Here is a 14,804-nt window from a genome sequence, read left to right on the forward strand (position 1 = left end):
TTTGTGTACTGATTGACAGTAGTGTAATAGGGTTTATAGGATAGTGAGTTGATGCGTGTTTGTTTGTTGGATTGTGTTCAGAATGTTGGTATTGAAGACTCTAGGCATTTTGGGTTGTATTTATTGGTCAGGTGTTCGTTTGCATAGGTGTGTTATGTTGCAGTGTTTGTGAGTCCAATCATTATATATTTACTGTTTCCTTTGTTGGGGCTGTAGGTAGAGTTTTGGCCAGGCCATGCAGTCAAGATTGTAGGGTTTGGCAACAAGCACTGCAGCAGCACTGCAGCATAAGATATCCATGGAAGGAAACATTTTAGATTGTGGTCTATGGTTAGGTGTTTGCTTGAATGGGTGTGTTATGCTGTGGTGTTTGTGAGTCCAATCATTATATACGTACTGTTTGACTTGTGGTTGTATGCAGTTTTTTCATGACATGGGTAATTGGAGCAGGCATTCTTTTTCAATCTCTGTGATAAAAGTAAAGATCACATGTTAGTGTAGGTAGTTTATAATGAGTTATTGCATTGCATAGTAGACATTTCTGTATTTTGTCAAGCCTCATATTTAGTACTTTAGAAGTACTATAGTTCAAACCAGTGTACTGTGCAATTTGCTCAGTTCCTGAGTTTGTTCATTAAATCATTGGGTCTGTGGGAAATAAATCCATGCTGGATTAAAAAAAAACTTTATACGTTATGGTGCAATATATTTCTTTGGTTGATTTCAATAGAAGGTATTGAATAGGTGTATGGTTTTTGGTTTGGAAGTGGTGGTAGTATTGTTGCAATTAGATACCAGTTGGTGTATTTTAGTTGTTTATTTCTTGTTCCATTTTAGTGGTATTCATATATCTGTTTGCTTATTGCAGAATTTTGGGGCAGTTAGATACCGGTTGGCGTATTCTAACTGTTGATAGTTTTGAAGTTGATGTTTTGTTGATGTTCATACTCAGATTAGTTATTAAATTAGGTTTTAAGAATATTAAGGAAGCGTTTACAAGATTTGCTGTGATCTCTGTTTTAGAGTAAGCTTCCAAACCATCCACAATTCTTTTTTATATATGCAGAGTAATGACCTGCATTGGTTGTGGCTCCTTTGTGGTACATTAAACCTACTGTTGTGAAGGTTTTCTTATCAAGTGATACTTGTCCATGTGTGACTCCACTCAGTTTGCAGTTGTTTTTGGTACCATCTGCATTGTAACATAAAAGTATTACTATTACATATTTACTATGTGTCTGTATTTGTAAGGTGGGACGGTTATCTGAATTGCAGGTAGTACATAATCTGCCATGGTTTGCATTTTGTACTAGTTGCTGAAATGGAATGGATTCACAGTTAGGTATGCATACACACACAAAGCGTTCATTAGGGACTTGTTCTTGTGCCACATGGCTGCAAAGAGTGCATGTATGTTTCCACATGTATGAAATCTGATAGATTTCATTTATAGGTATGTTTTTGTCTTGCAGTTCTTGTAGTAAGTACATTAGACATTCTTGTGGATCTTCTTGTGTGTTTATAGTGAATTTGACCATTCCAGCACAGTAGTCCAATTGCTGCCTTATTCCAGAAACACTGTAAGTGTTGTCAGGATTGCTGGTTGCATTTCTGTGAAGGACTAATATTTGCAAACACAATTGGTCTGTCCCATTTAAGTAAATGTGTTCAATAATTGGTGGCAATTGGAATAGAATATTGAATGCTACATTTGCATAGCAATTTACACCAGTTGTATTTGAAAATTTGAATGCACCTGACAGTTCTGTGTCCAAGACATTTGTTTGGAGGGTGCGTTGTTTCTTTGAAGAGGTAGTTGACTTTGTTTGTGCACTAGATCCTTCTTTGGTTGTGGTCCTTGATGAAGTATTAGCTTCTTTTAATTTATTTGGAGGAATTGTTGTGAGATCCTGCATGATTTGAGTATGAAGTAGTTTTCTTTTACAAACTTTTGCTTTTTGAGGAACAGGATAGGTTTTCTGATGGGGCGTAGAGTGGACGTAGTCTATTGTATACTAGAATGCAAGGAATATCAGCATTTACTTGCATCAAAGTTGATTAGAAATAGTCCATCAAGTGTACGTAAGCGTGATAGTGCTACATAGCTCATGCCTTCTTTAAACAATGTGCTACCAATATCTATCAATGCTTTATTCACAGTAAGACCTTGTGATTTGTGAATGGTGACTGCGTATGCTAGAGTTAGAGAAAATTGTTCTCTGCATACATACATGTCTTTGAAAAGAAGGAAGCGGGCTGTTGAATGTCCTATCCTTTTAACTTCTGATAGTTTGTCAAAGAGAATATTGACAAACTGAATGTTGTCACATGGGTATGTTTGAAAGCCAACAACTGTACCAAGTGCTCCATTAACTAGTCCTTGGTCCACATCAAGGTTACGTTTAAGCATTACTTTACAGTTTAAAGATAATTGTAATATTTTCTCCAAACCAGCTGTGTTAGAGATAGAGTTTCCTAAGGTATATAGCCTTGTTGTGGCTTGTTCAAACATGGGTAGTATCATACCATGCATGCCCAGTTTGTCTGTGGAGCAAATTTGAACTATTGGTTGCATTTCTTTTTTCAACATTGTTTCATTGAATTGTGAACAGCTTACAAGAGTTGGCATCAAGGTCATACAGTTTAAAATTTTGTGTGCTAATTTTTCCATGACATCAATAGCACATGACCTATGGCCATAGAGTGCATGGATGTGCCTGGTTTTTTATATAGATTGTATTTCTTGAGATAATACACCAACTCTAATACTTTTTAAAATGTTGGCGTATGTGAGGTCTGCAGACTGATGCATGTTTTCAGTTAATTCTTTGTATTGGAAATGTTGCCAAAGGTTGACATTTCCTATGCTGCCAAGAGTTTTACAGCATAGTTTGTGCCCTAAGGTTTTAAAAATAGGTTCACCTTTAACTGGTGTTAAAAACTATAACGTGTTTTCCTCCAAAGAGTTCTTCATAGTCTGTTTTCAGGACCTCTTGTAATCTGAGGTGAATGAAGGCTAACAGATTGGAAACCATGCTTACCTCATCTATTAGCAACATTTTCATTTGTTTGAAAACTCTGTGTAGTTCCATTGCAGCTTCTGGAGAAAGTTTGTAATAGTCTAATTTGTTTTGGTGTTTTACTGGAAGGAGTAGTAATCAATGTAAAGTGACACCGCCTATGTTGTAGGCAGCTAAACCTGTAGGGGCAGTTACAACAGCTGACAGTTTGTTGTTTGTCAATTACTGGAGGAACTTGCTGATGATTTTGATTAAGAATGTTTTGTCTGAACCAGCTTGACCACTCACGTATAGCAGTGTAGGTTTGTAGTCTTGACAGGTACAATTTTTAGTTTCATGCTGCACACCATATTCAATTTGGTTTGTTATTTCTAGGAAAATGCTATGCTGCTCATTGTTTAGTTGTGATTTTAGTAGAGCAAAGTCTTCTGTAGATTGTCCATACTGACACATGGGGGTCATTACGAGAATCGCGGTAAAAATCACTTTTTAGCGGCATGGAGGCAATACCGGGTCCGGGTAGCACTGATGCCGCTAGCAGCGGCCGATTACGAGTATGCGTGCACGCGCATAGTGGCATGCCGGTATTGACAATACCGGCTTGCTGCAAAAGACCCAAATACATCCCTTAGCAGCATCATGGAAAGCGCTGACACCTCTTCGGCCTCCGTCCACCCCTAAATAACGGGGTCGGCCTTACTGAGCCCAGCAATAGTGGGCCCGCTAATACCATAACCGGAAGTAACGTCATTGCGCCGGAACGGGAATTGGAATGGCGGCCATCTTGAAAAACACAATCCATTGCCATCCTCGAGATACAGGACCTGGAGCCTCAAACCAACACTCAGATCAGCATCTACACCACCAGCACTATGCCAAAGGCCATAAAGAAAGGAGCATCCCGGCAGCGGAAGGAGCGGTTCTCCGAGGATGAACTTAACATACTGGCTGAAAGTCTGTGTGGTTGGCACCACCCCCCCCCGCACTGTAAAGGATGTAAAAAAACTCTGGGATGACCTGTGCCTCCGAGTGCGCAATATCTTGTCTGCCGACCAGAGCCAGGGTCTGGCTACTGGCAGAGGCTCAAACTCACCCATTAAACTCAGCCCCTGGGAAGAAACCTGTGCCAGCACCATCGGAATGGAGTTCATAGAAGGAATGTGAGATATGGAACATGGAGCGTCGTCATCGGCAGATGGAGGTGAGTGTCCAAAGAAAACACTGTAATGCAAAGTATGAAGATAGTCCACCAGTGTGACCGTGCCATGAGGCAATGCATGGGCCATTACACGCACATGGACACATCCCTGCCTAGATGCCGTCCCCAGCACTGTCAAATCCACATGCATGCAGTATGCCAATGCCATACCTGAGACACACACCACAAACAGGGAAACTGCATGTGTCACACTGTCCACAGACCACAACACAAAGGCATGTCACACAGCATACACAACCTCACACATGTGTGAACCTAACGTATGCTTGAAGAACCCCACCATATGGCAAGCAATCTGTATGCCACAACAGTAAGACAGCAAGTCATCAACTGTGTACAACTGCACTAATACCATTGTATGCATGATGCATGTACAACCATCACTGATGCCATCCCTCTTTCGGTCCCCCACAGGCCGTGATACCGACAGCATTGCCAGGGACTCTGCAGCACAGGCCACCACTCCTTCGAAGAGGGGCAGGTCCAGGGAAGACACTAACAGGCCTTCCACGTCCAAGGGCACAGACAAGGCACATCAGGAACTGAGGACAAAGGCACCACAGGATGGCAGGGAACAGGGGCGTTAAAGTTCAGCCACTACACCAACAGTTCCAACACCTGTGGAATCCACTGCTGTTGAGCCAGTGGCAGATGGGACCCTGCCTTCAGCTAACAGCTTGGTAGGGGAGGCAGCTGCTACTGTGCCACACACTGGCAATGAGGTACTTTCCCAAGGCGAAGTAAGTGTCCCTGAGGAGGACAACCGATCCTTGGAATTTGGTGGCACAGGCAGCCCCACCCAAACGCACCATTAGACACCCATTAGCTCACCCAATGGCACCTTGCATGTCCAGTCTGGTGGAGAGGCAGAACCAGAGGCCTGGAGCCCCAGACAGGACCCACCTGAATTGGGCCCCTTGCCACACGTGCCATCCACCTCCACAGGGGTCCGGGATGGGGAGTTCAGGATGTCACAAATGGAGGCGCACCAGCAGGAGCTGACCGGCCTAGTGAAACAATATGTCTCTGATGGTGATGTGACGAAGCGGGAGGCCCGAGAGAACACTGCGGCCATGAAAGGGGCCATAGAGTTGAGCACCTTAAAGATCTGTGAGGAGCTGTCGGCAGAGAGGCAGGTCCTTGCCAGGATTGCGGATGCCATGGAGGCTCTGCGTCCTGCCCTGACAGTAGAGCATGCGCCCACGGGTTCATCATCAAGCTCCACACAGACGAGCCCCCTGCACATGTCTGTGCACACCATGTGGTGCCCCAACATACCACCCCCGGAGTCCGACACAGGGCATTAGTAGCAGGGTCAGCCTGCATATGCAAACTTATGCAGACCCGAGTGGCATAACATTGCACGCCATGTGTGGGGGAGTTGTGGGTATAGAGGGGTGGGGGAGGGGGTGTGAGGGGGAGTTGTGGGGGGAAGGGGAGGGTGGAGAGGGGTGTGGGGGAGTTGTGGGAGAGGGGGGGAGGGAGGGGTGTGAGGGGGAGTTATGGAGGGAGGGGGAGGGGGAAAGAGGGGTAGGGGGGTTGTGGGGGTAGGGGGAAGGGGAGTGGGGGAGTCGTGGGTGGAGGGGGAGGGAGGAGGGGGTGTGAGGGGGAGCTGTGGGGGGAGGGGGCGTGAGGGGGAGCTGTGGGGGGAGGGTGTGTGTGTGAGGTGGAGGCTATGAGCACTTTTTACTTTTTCCTGTTAAATACACCGTTTGTGTACCAAACAATCACTTTACTGGACATTCCTCATTGTGTATGTGTGATTTATTGGTTTACAGTGCATAGTGTCCATTTACCCCCACACCCAGTGCCCTGAGTCCCACATTCATGGCACCCTCTGCATCCATGTGTCTTAGAAATATTGGTCTTTCACAGACTGGCGCACAGCACGTCCCTCCTGTGCATCGCCACTGGGATGGTGTGCAACCCCATCTTCTTCATCTTCTTCATCCTCACCTGGTGGTTGCTGTTCAATGTCATGGGGCAAAGGCACGTTCCGTCAGATGCACATGTTGTGCAGCATGACACATGCCATGATGATCTTGGCCACCTTCTCATGCCTGTACAGGAGTGCCTCACCCGACCGGCTAAGACAGCGAAAACATGCCTTCAACAGGCCAAAGGTCTGCTCGATTACCACACGGGTATGGGTATGGGCACGATTGTAGGCCTCTTCGTGCCTGTTCTGCGGGTTCCAGACAGGGGTGAGGAGCCACGTCTTCATGGGATAGCTATCACCTGCATGGGTGCAAAATAAGGTATGTGTAAGTCAATTCCTGATAGACACCTGTACTTATCACACATGCCTGCAGATATTTGTTGTTCACCTGCACATGTCCCTGGATGTATGAACACATTTTACCTTGCCACAATGTGTGCTGTCCCTTGGTCTAATGGTGTGGGTTGCGTCATCCAGATGATACAGGGTGTCTACTCCCTTGCTGGTGTTCATGCACTGTGGATGCATACCAATGTGTTTGGTATCATAATGTGATGTGTACTGATTAGTATGATTTTATTACTAGCAGCATTGGCACAAGTCTCAGCATGATTTCTCATTCAGCGCTTATTGTTCCCATGGTGGCATGCAGCGCTACTGTGGTGGTGGCCCAGTGACAATCAGTGCATTTCCTTGGTGGGTTTGATTTGTGCACACTCATGGATGCTTGTCCTGTGTTGTGTTTTGCTGCAGACATTTACATTGTGCATACTCACAGCATGTTGCTGGATTGTGCTACGGAGGGTGAGGTCTGATGATGTGCAGTGGGCGTGTTGTGGGATGTGGGCTGGTTAAAAGTCAGGCATTTTGTAAATGCTGTGCGGCATCCATCATTACTATGGGGTTTGGTTGTCATGTTCAGTTTGGGATGCTTTGGGGCACAGTGTTTTGCAATAAGGATATTGTGCAGTCACCACAACAATGACACCAGGCTGGTATGTGCATCTCTACACCCATTACACTCCCATGTGCCTGTCATGCAACTTACCAAGCAGCCAGGCACATCGTCCTGCATGTCGCTCCATGTAGCGTGGTAGCGTGGAGTTCCGCAGGACCATTGACTGATGAGTTGATCCGGGAAATTGGGCACAACAATGTGTGATGATCTTTCTGGAGTCAGATACCATCTGTACATTGATGGAGTGATATAGCTTACAATTGCGGTACACCACCTCCGTGGCATGCGGGACCACCAATTCCACATGGGTGCAGTCAAGTGCACCAATACAATTTGGCATGCCTGCCAGTGCATGGAAGCCAACTTTCGTGTCAAGGATCTCCTGGGAAGTCCGTGGTAGGGATATGTAGTTGCTTGAGTGCTTCAGGAGGGCATCCAGCACTTTGTTCAGCATGTGAGAAAATAAGGGTTGTGGTATGCCATGCATGTGCCCCACTGTGTGCTGGTAGGTGCCTGTGGCCAGGAAGTGGAGCACAGACACTACCTTCAGTAGATGGGGGATGGTGGTGCATATTTCAATCAGGCTGACAATGTTGTTGTGTATGATATCCACAATGGTGGTGATGGTGTCCCGTCCCAGATGGTACAGTGTGTGGATCTGCTCAGGGGTTAGGCTGAATGGACTGGCTCTGATGCGAGGTATTGGGGGCTGCCTGCATGGTACTACTTGCTGCACTGGTGGGCCTTGCTGGCCCTGCCTCACCCTCCTTCTCCTTCTGCATCTCCTCTGTGGTGACTGTTGTTGTTGCTTGTGTAGCAATGCAAGCATGTCCTCCAGTGCCAATATTGCAACTGCAAGTGGAATCCTTTTGGTGTGGAAAGGGGTGTGGTGTGTGAGTGTGCTCCTTTTGTGCTGGGCCAGACTCCATTGCCTCCACCTGTGCTGATTGTGTGCACCTGTGGCAGTTGGGAACACTGCACAATGCTGTTCGCGGGTGATTCGTGGTGCCGGCATCCCGGTATCTCTTATTACCGCCTTCATGATGCCGGTATTTGCATGTCCGCATGACTTGTGATGTCTTCCTGTTAGCACCATTCCGGTATTGCCAGCCCAAAGGGCCGTACGCATGCCGGTACGGGGTTGCGGGGTTGCACGGTCTCAGCGGTGGCACTGATACCGGGCTGTTGACTTGTTTGTCCATTACTGCAAATCTTGTAATGACCCCCATGGTGTTTTCTACTTCAGTCATGGCTAATTCTGCCTCATTTGCTATTAGTGGCTGTCCAAGTGGTTCTTGGCTTCCTGTGCACAGAAGGTTGACTGCTGTCAGGGGTGTCCACATCTAGTTGCGCCTGCACTTCTTCTTCTTGTTGCTGTTCATTGTGCAACATTGTTTTCTACTGTGTAAAGTTTACGTCTGTTATAGTGCTTTAATTTGCTTTGAAAGAGTCTTCATAGGAATCATAGGTATCTAGTAAATCTTCTTCTTTTCTCCATGGTTTAAAAAGTTGTAGCAAGGACATGTAATACAGTTCTTTATGTTGAGGAGTTTTTAATGACAATTTCATATGATTAATTAAGCTTTGTTTGGTAAGTTTCACTAAGCTGCCTTCACAATTTTCCACTGTGTATCTACCTTTCTTCTCATCTGGTTTAATATTATTTTTGTATGTGAGGTTTTGGGCTATGTGGCATAGACACAAGGCAAGTGGTACTCCTGTTTGGGTAGTATGTGTCTATTAAGTTGTTTTTCAAAATGTCTTGGTTGTTGGGATAATTTTTGGCTATTGTTTCTATGTCTTCATATGATTTTAGAACTCTTTTTCTAGATTTAGCAGGACCAAGGCTTAGCCATACTATATTTTCAGATTTTCCATACAAGGCAGTACCGGTTAAACGGTCTGCGGCTTCATAGCAGCCACATTCTCTATGGGAGAGCATTTTTATGCCTACGCTGTACAATTTCTGTGATAGTGTTTTTTCAGATGATATGTCATCTTTGAGGTCTTTGAGCTCTGTTTTTTCTGCTTTGGTTAAGTAGGCTGTGACATATCGTGCAACTGCAGTGGAATTGTCTGTAATGTACTGCACATCTATATTTGCATTCCATAGGAGGGCAATTATTGCATTGTAATCATTGATGTATTTTGATCCTTCTGTTCTTTTTATGTAATATGTGTTCTTAGGTGATTTACCTTTGACACTATGGGCCTCATTACGAGGTGGGCCTTAAGGGATTACCAGTACCTAATGGTACCGGTACCAGTAATCCGTTACCACCCTATTACGAGTTCCCTTTGCGGGTCCTCCCTTAACACCTGGTTTTACCAGGCGTTAAGGACAGGACCCGCAAAGGGACTTTGGTGCTATTAACGGTACCACAATTTACGGTACCGTTATTAGCGCCTTCCCCTTTCCCATTGAGCCCTATGGGGGCTCAAATGGGAATGGGGAAGGGCCCTGGTGAATGGGGAATTACCGCCCCTGCCAACCTTGGAATGGGGCGGTAATAGCTCCATTCACCAAGGCAGAGTCGGTAAGGATTTGGAGGCAACCATGGCGCTATGGCGCTTACCTCCAAACTCGTAATGAGGCCCTATGTCTAACTGAAGACATGAAGTTGTTTACTTGACCTGTTGTTGAAACTGGTCTAGGGAAACCAAAGCGGCATTAGGTGTAATACTTCCCTTTGTTTTTATATTTGCGACAACAATACTTCCCACATTTGTGTCTTTGAGATTGTAAAATGTGTGCATGAAGGTCACTATGTGTCGTTTGTGAAGGGATTTCACAAGTGACATATTTTTGGATAAACTGCATGTGGATGTGTAGTGCTCCCCTGGCTTGGTATTCTTTTTCTCCAAAAGAAGTGTTGCACTTCTCCGAGGGGAGGCACTGTTTTATTAAAAATGAATTGTAGCATAGCAATAAAGCAATGATGGAAATATATTGATACATTTACAGGATCTAGAGAGCAGAATTCTCCTGGTGTTTTTATGTCTATATTTGTTTTGTTTTGTTTGCTATGCCTAGGAAATCGTGCAAATCTTCCCATGCATATTCTGCACAACTATATGACACAAACCATGTGGTTTGGCCAAGGTTTCTTATCATACACTGTACTTCTGTGTGTTGTCGGAACCAGTATTCTTTTGTACCACGCAAGTTTGCTAAAAGATTTGTGATGCTTGACTATGAAACTTCATCTTTTTCTCACAATTTTTGTAGTAAATGCATAGCAGACATATTTTGAAAATTGGTACCTGATTTCAATGTGTGTGCAACTCTGTAGCATAGATTTGCTAGTTCACTTTCAAAAAGAAAGTGTTCCACATGTTGTCTGAGTCTGGGGTCTTTTGAATACATTCGTAAAGAGCGGTATTCTGATGTTGTTATTTGGGTGGGTCTTTCATCGTACCTTCCTCCTATTCCAGTAGGAAAGAGTAGAGGAAAGGCTTGTGCTTCTACACTTCTACACTTTTTTCCCACATGCTGATTGGAGATCCTTTGGCTTGCTGCATTTGGTAAGTTTCCAGTGCATCAACTATGGTGCCTTTAGAGTGCAATGGGTGAATTGTATAATGGTCTAAAATATTGGATTCGGTCGTAGGATCTAGAAGTCAAAATTGGCCAGTTCCTGACAAGTTTTTAATTATTTAGGTGGTTTCCCTCAGGTTTTCTTCAATGTGTATTTCTTTGTAGTATTCATTGTTGTCTTTTAGATATTGCAGGGGTTCTCTAACTTCATGTAAGTCCACTAGTTACTGTTTGTCTTTTGTAGGTATGCCATTTACTAGGATAATCAAAGATTGAACTATTGGCTGTTGCACTCCCAAGGTTGTTACTAGTCTGTTCGTAAGATATTGAATTTTGTAAATGGCTTTCACTTCCAAAATATTTTCTCTGGATGTGCTCTATTTCTTCGAGTAGTTCTTTGGCTGTACCATGTAGAAGAATGTTATTTAAATTGGCCAGTGGTAAAGCAGGAGTTTTGGCATAGTACAGTTTATGAACAAGATTTCTTACAGTTGGATGGTGTGTTCCTATCATTTTGATATGGTGGAATGTGCTTTTTCAAATAGGTCCAGAAATGAAGGCTAATGAATGTCCTTGTAGTCTTGTGTATTGTTGCACTGGACAGGAGTCCATAGTTTGTAATAGTTTTATTTTCAATTTGCCTTTGCCTTTCACATATTGATTGAGGAACTGGCATCAAGATGTGAAAGATTTTTTGCCTATCTTACACATTGATTTGCACGGCCATTTGTAGACTGGACATATTGGTTCAGTGGAATGGAGAGTTGCTGCTATGTTTTCTGGAGATATTTCTTTGAGCAACATTTCTTGTTCCATGATGGTATTATTAACCTTTTCATACCCTTGTCCACTGCTATTTATGGCAATTGGGTGTGTTTGCTTTTGTTTGTATGCTCCTCATTGAAATATGGTTCTGTGCTGGTGGTGTGACTCCACTCACTTGCACAGATGTTTTCGAAGCTATCTTTGTTGATATTCCGTTTGTTGAGAAGTCCTTGTTGTAGTTTAGTAGTTAGTTTTGCTAGTGGTTTCATTCTGTTTAAAACTAATATAAATAATTTCCTTTCGAGAAGGATTGCACTGTCTATGAGAGCTTCCAGGATTAGTTTTCTGTGGTAGGTTTTAAGGGTTGAGCATGATTTCTCTCCTGTTTTTATAAGGTACTGAAGGACTCTGTGGCGGAACATTTTTTGTATAATAATTGTTTTGATATGCTTACTTGTGGCTACATCAAGATTTATAGGTGCAGTGTTAACACTAGTGGTAGCTGCATTCTTTTTAACAACTTTCTGTTTAATTTTATGTTTTGAAAGAGGAGTCAAAGTTTCTTTACTGCAAGCAGCTTTAGTTTCGCTTAGTGACTATATTAGCTGTTTTCTTTGAATTTTGGATATAAATTCTGCTAGAGGCGGATGCTTATTTCGTACAATTTCATTTTGATTTGCTCTATTTCTGCGTTGCTTTCTATAGAGTTGCTTTTTGGTAGGCATTCTTTGGTGTTTTTGGAGAAAAAAGAAAGTCTGGGTTGGGACGTTGTGAAATGTATGTGTGCATTGTGCATGAGTGTCTGAGTTTGATGGTGGCATGTATGTAGAGGTTTGTGATTTTTGAATGGGCTGTTACTTCAGGTTGGGAAGGCTATTCTTGTATTTGTGTGTTACTATACTGGTGTTGATATAACAATACAACATGTGCACCTGTTGAGGTGCAATCAGTAATACTGAATTTAATGCCGTAGGGTTGATACAATTGTTTGTTCTACAATACTACAGTGTTTGAGTAACAGTTAGAACATTATGACAGTATTGCACTTACTTTGTTGGATGCAAAGAATAGATTTCTTCTGGGTTCTGTCTTGTACTTCAGACGCTGCTGGTTTACAGGAGTGTGGTCTTCACTGCAATTGTGAAAGAAGGAAGTTAGTATATCTGTGTGTGTTAATGTCACAGTAATTTCACTTCAAGAATAGATTATTTACATTTGCAAAAGAAATTGTTTGTGGGAAGAGGTACTGTATGTGTTCAATTGCATAGCTTTGTATGTGCATGAGGATTTTGGAGCATCAGCTTCATTGCTAAGGGGGTTAGTGGACTTTTTATAGGTGTGTGCTATGAGGTGCACTTTCGAAAGTATGTGTTGCCGTTGCACTGTTTAGTGTGGTAATAGATTAGTGGAAGTTGTAGAAGGGTGAGAAATAAAGCTTGGAAAAATGTACAGATTGAAGGGGAGAATGTTTTTATTTGTGTAATTCCATTAATTTTGTTTGTGCATAGATGTTTCCTAAATGAGTGCTGGAAACCTTTCAGTTCTTTGACATTGTTATCCACATTCCTATTAGCACTGCTCTGAATGTACACTTGTATTTGTTTGGTTTTGCAAGTATGCAAGTATGGCAATTGACAGGCATTCTGTTTAAATAAATGCATTTTATATACTTACAATGCTTTTGTAAGATAAAAGCTGGTCTCCTGTTTTGTGTGCATTCTAGGAATGTACACTAGTGTGTTAAGGGGTAAGTGGTTGTAAAATTGACAGAAGTAAATAAGAGAATTACAGGTTGGACATTGCAAGAAGTAATATGGGTAAATTAAAATTTGGAAAGCAGACAGATTTGAAAGTGAACTTAATTATAGGAGATCGGAGAAATTAGAGTATGCTTTTTTTGCATATTATGCAGGGTCAATGGCAGGTACCCTGTTCACATGCATTTATAAAAGAGTTGCAAATGTACTATAAACAAAATATTCATACCTGTAGTTTGTATTGATGTATGTAGATGTGGATGAATCTGGCAGGAGAAATCTTGAAGAGTTTTACATTTGTTTTAGCTGTAGGTGCTTTTCAATCACAGGACACTTGTACTCAGAGTGATGAACAGTACATCTAAAGTGCTAAACTGTGATGACAAAGTTAGATGTAGAGTTATAGGATGAGATTGGTGGATGGTTGTTTGACTGTTTAACAGTAGCCAATGAGGGAATGTTGCGCTGAGAGTGAAGTGGAAAGGATACCGCGGCTGTTCGCGGACAAGGCGTGCCACATCTGGGGCTTCTCAGCATATCTGGCATGGAAATGGGACTGGGGGATTAGCCAATCAGGTGCTGATGGTGTCATTCATAGGGAGAGAGGGTAATCATTTTTTTCATTGCTGTATGTAGTGAAGACGGCTGTGGTTGCAGATATGGACAGAGTGAGAGTGTGGATAGTGGGAGATGGTTTTATCACTAATCTGCAGTGGTATGCAAACATGTGTGGCATTTCTGATAATCTTGGATTGCAGGGAGTGGAGGCTATGTGGTGTGATTTGCCAGGGAGAAATTTGCAAGGTGTATTTACACTTTGTAAAAAATATGGCTGTTTTTAACACTCTGGATATCCTGGTGGTAAATTGTGGAGGAATGTATTTGGGCTATCTGAGTGCAATAAGTTTGCAGGGTGCACTGAAGCAGTTGCTAAAGGAACTGTTGTACCTATTTCCATCTGCAAAGATAATTATTTTCCATATACCACCTAGGACTGCATGGATGTCTTGTGGTGTCTTTAATCCTCAACAAGACATAGCAAGATGTCTTGTTAATGGAGGAATATTTTCTTTTATGTATTCTGTATCCATGTCATCATTCCAAAATGAGAACCTTTTGGAAGATGGTGCAGTTTTTCTTTTTGTGATGGAATGACTTTCACAGATTGTGGTAATGCAATATTTCTTAGTAATATTCAGAACTCAATCAGAAAGTTGTTGTGAAGTCATGTAGCAGACTAAATCTGAAAAAAGCCTCAAAACATAAAAAGGCTCTTTTCAGAGCCAACAATAAAGGGGAAGTGGAGTACACTATTTACGTTTTCATTCCCCACTCTCAGATTTCACAATTTGTCCGCGGACAACGTGGCTGTCTGCAGATTGCGCATGTTACATACAGGGATTTTGAAGCAGAGAGGCATGCAAATGAGACTGTGCAGGCCAAGGGATTGGTTAATAAGGTTTACTGGGTGTGATGTGTGAGGAGAGACTTTGGCAGAAAGTCAGTTTCCTGAGAAGAGAGCAGATAGCTATGGCTGTGTCTTTCAGAAGGCAGATTTTCTGGATTTTGGGTGACTCGTGGATAAATTGGTTGGAGGTGCATGCAGAT

The sequence above is a fragment of the Ambystoma mexicanum genome, chromosome 2q (assembly GCF_040938575.1).
Source record: "Ambystoma mexicanum isolate Mex_15411 chromosome 2q, UKY_AmexF1_1, whole genome shotgun sequence".
NCBI lineage: Eukaryota > Metazoa > Chordata > Amphibia > Caudata > Ambystomatidae > Ambystoma > Ambystoma mexicanum.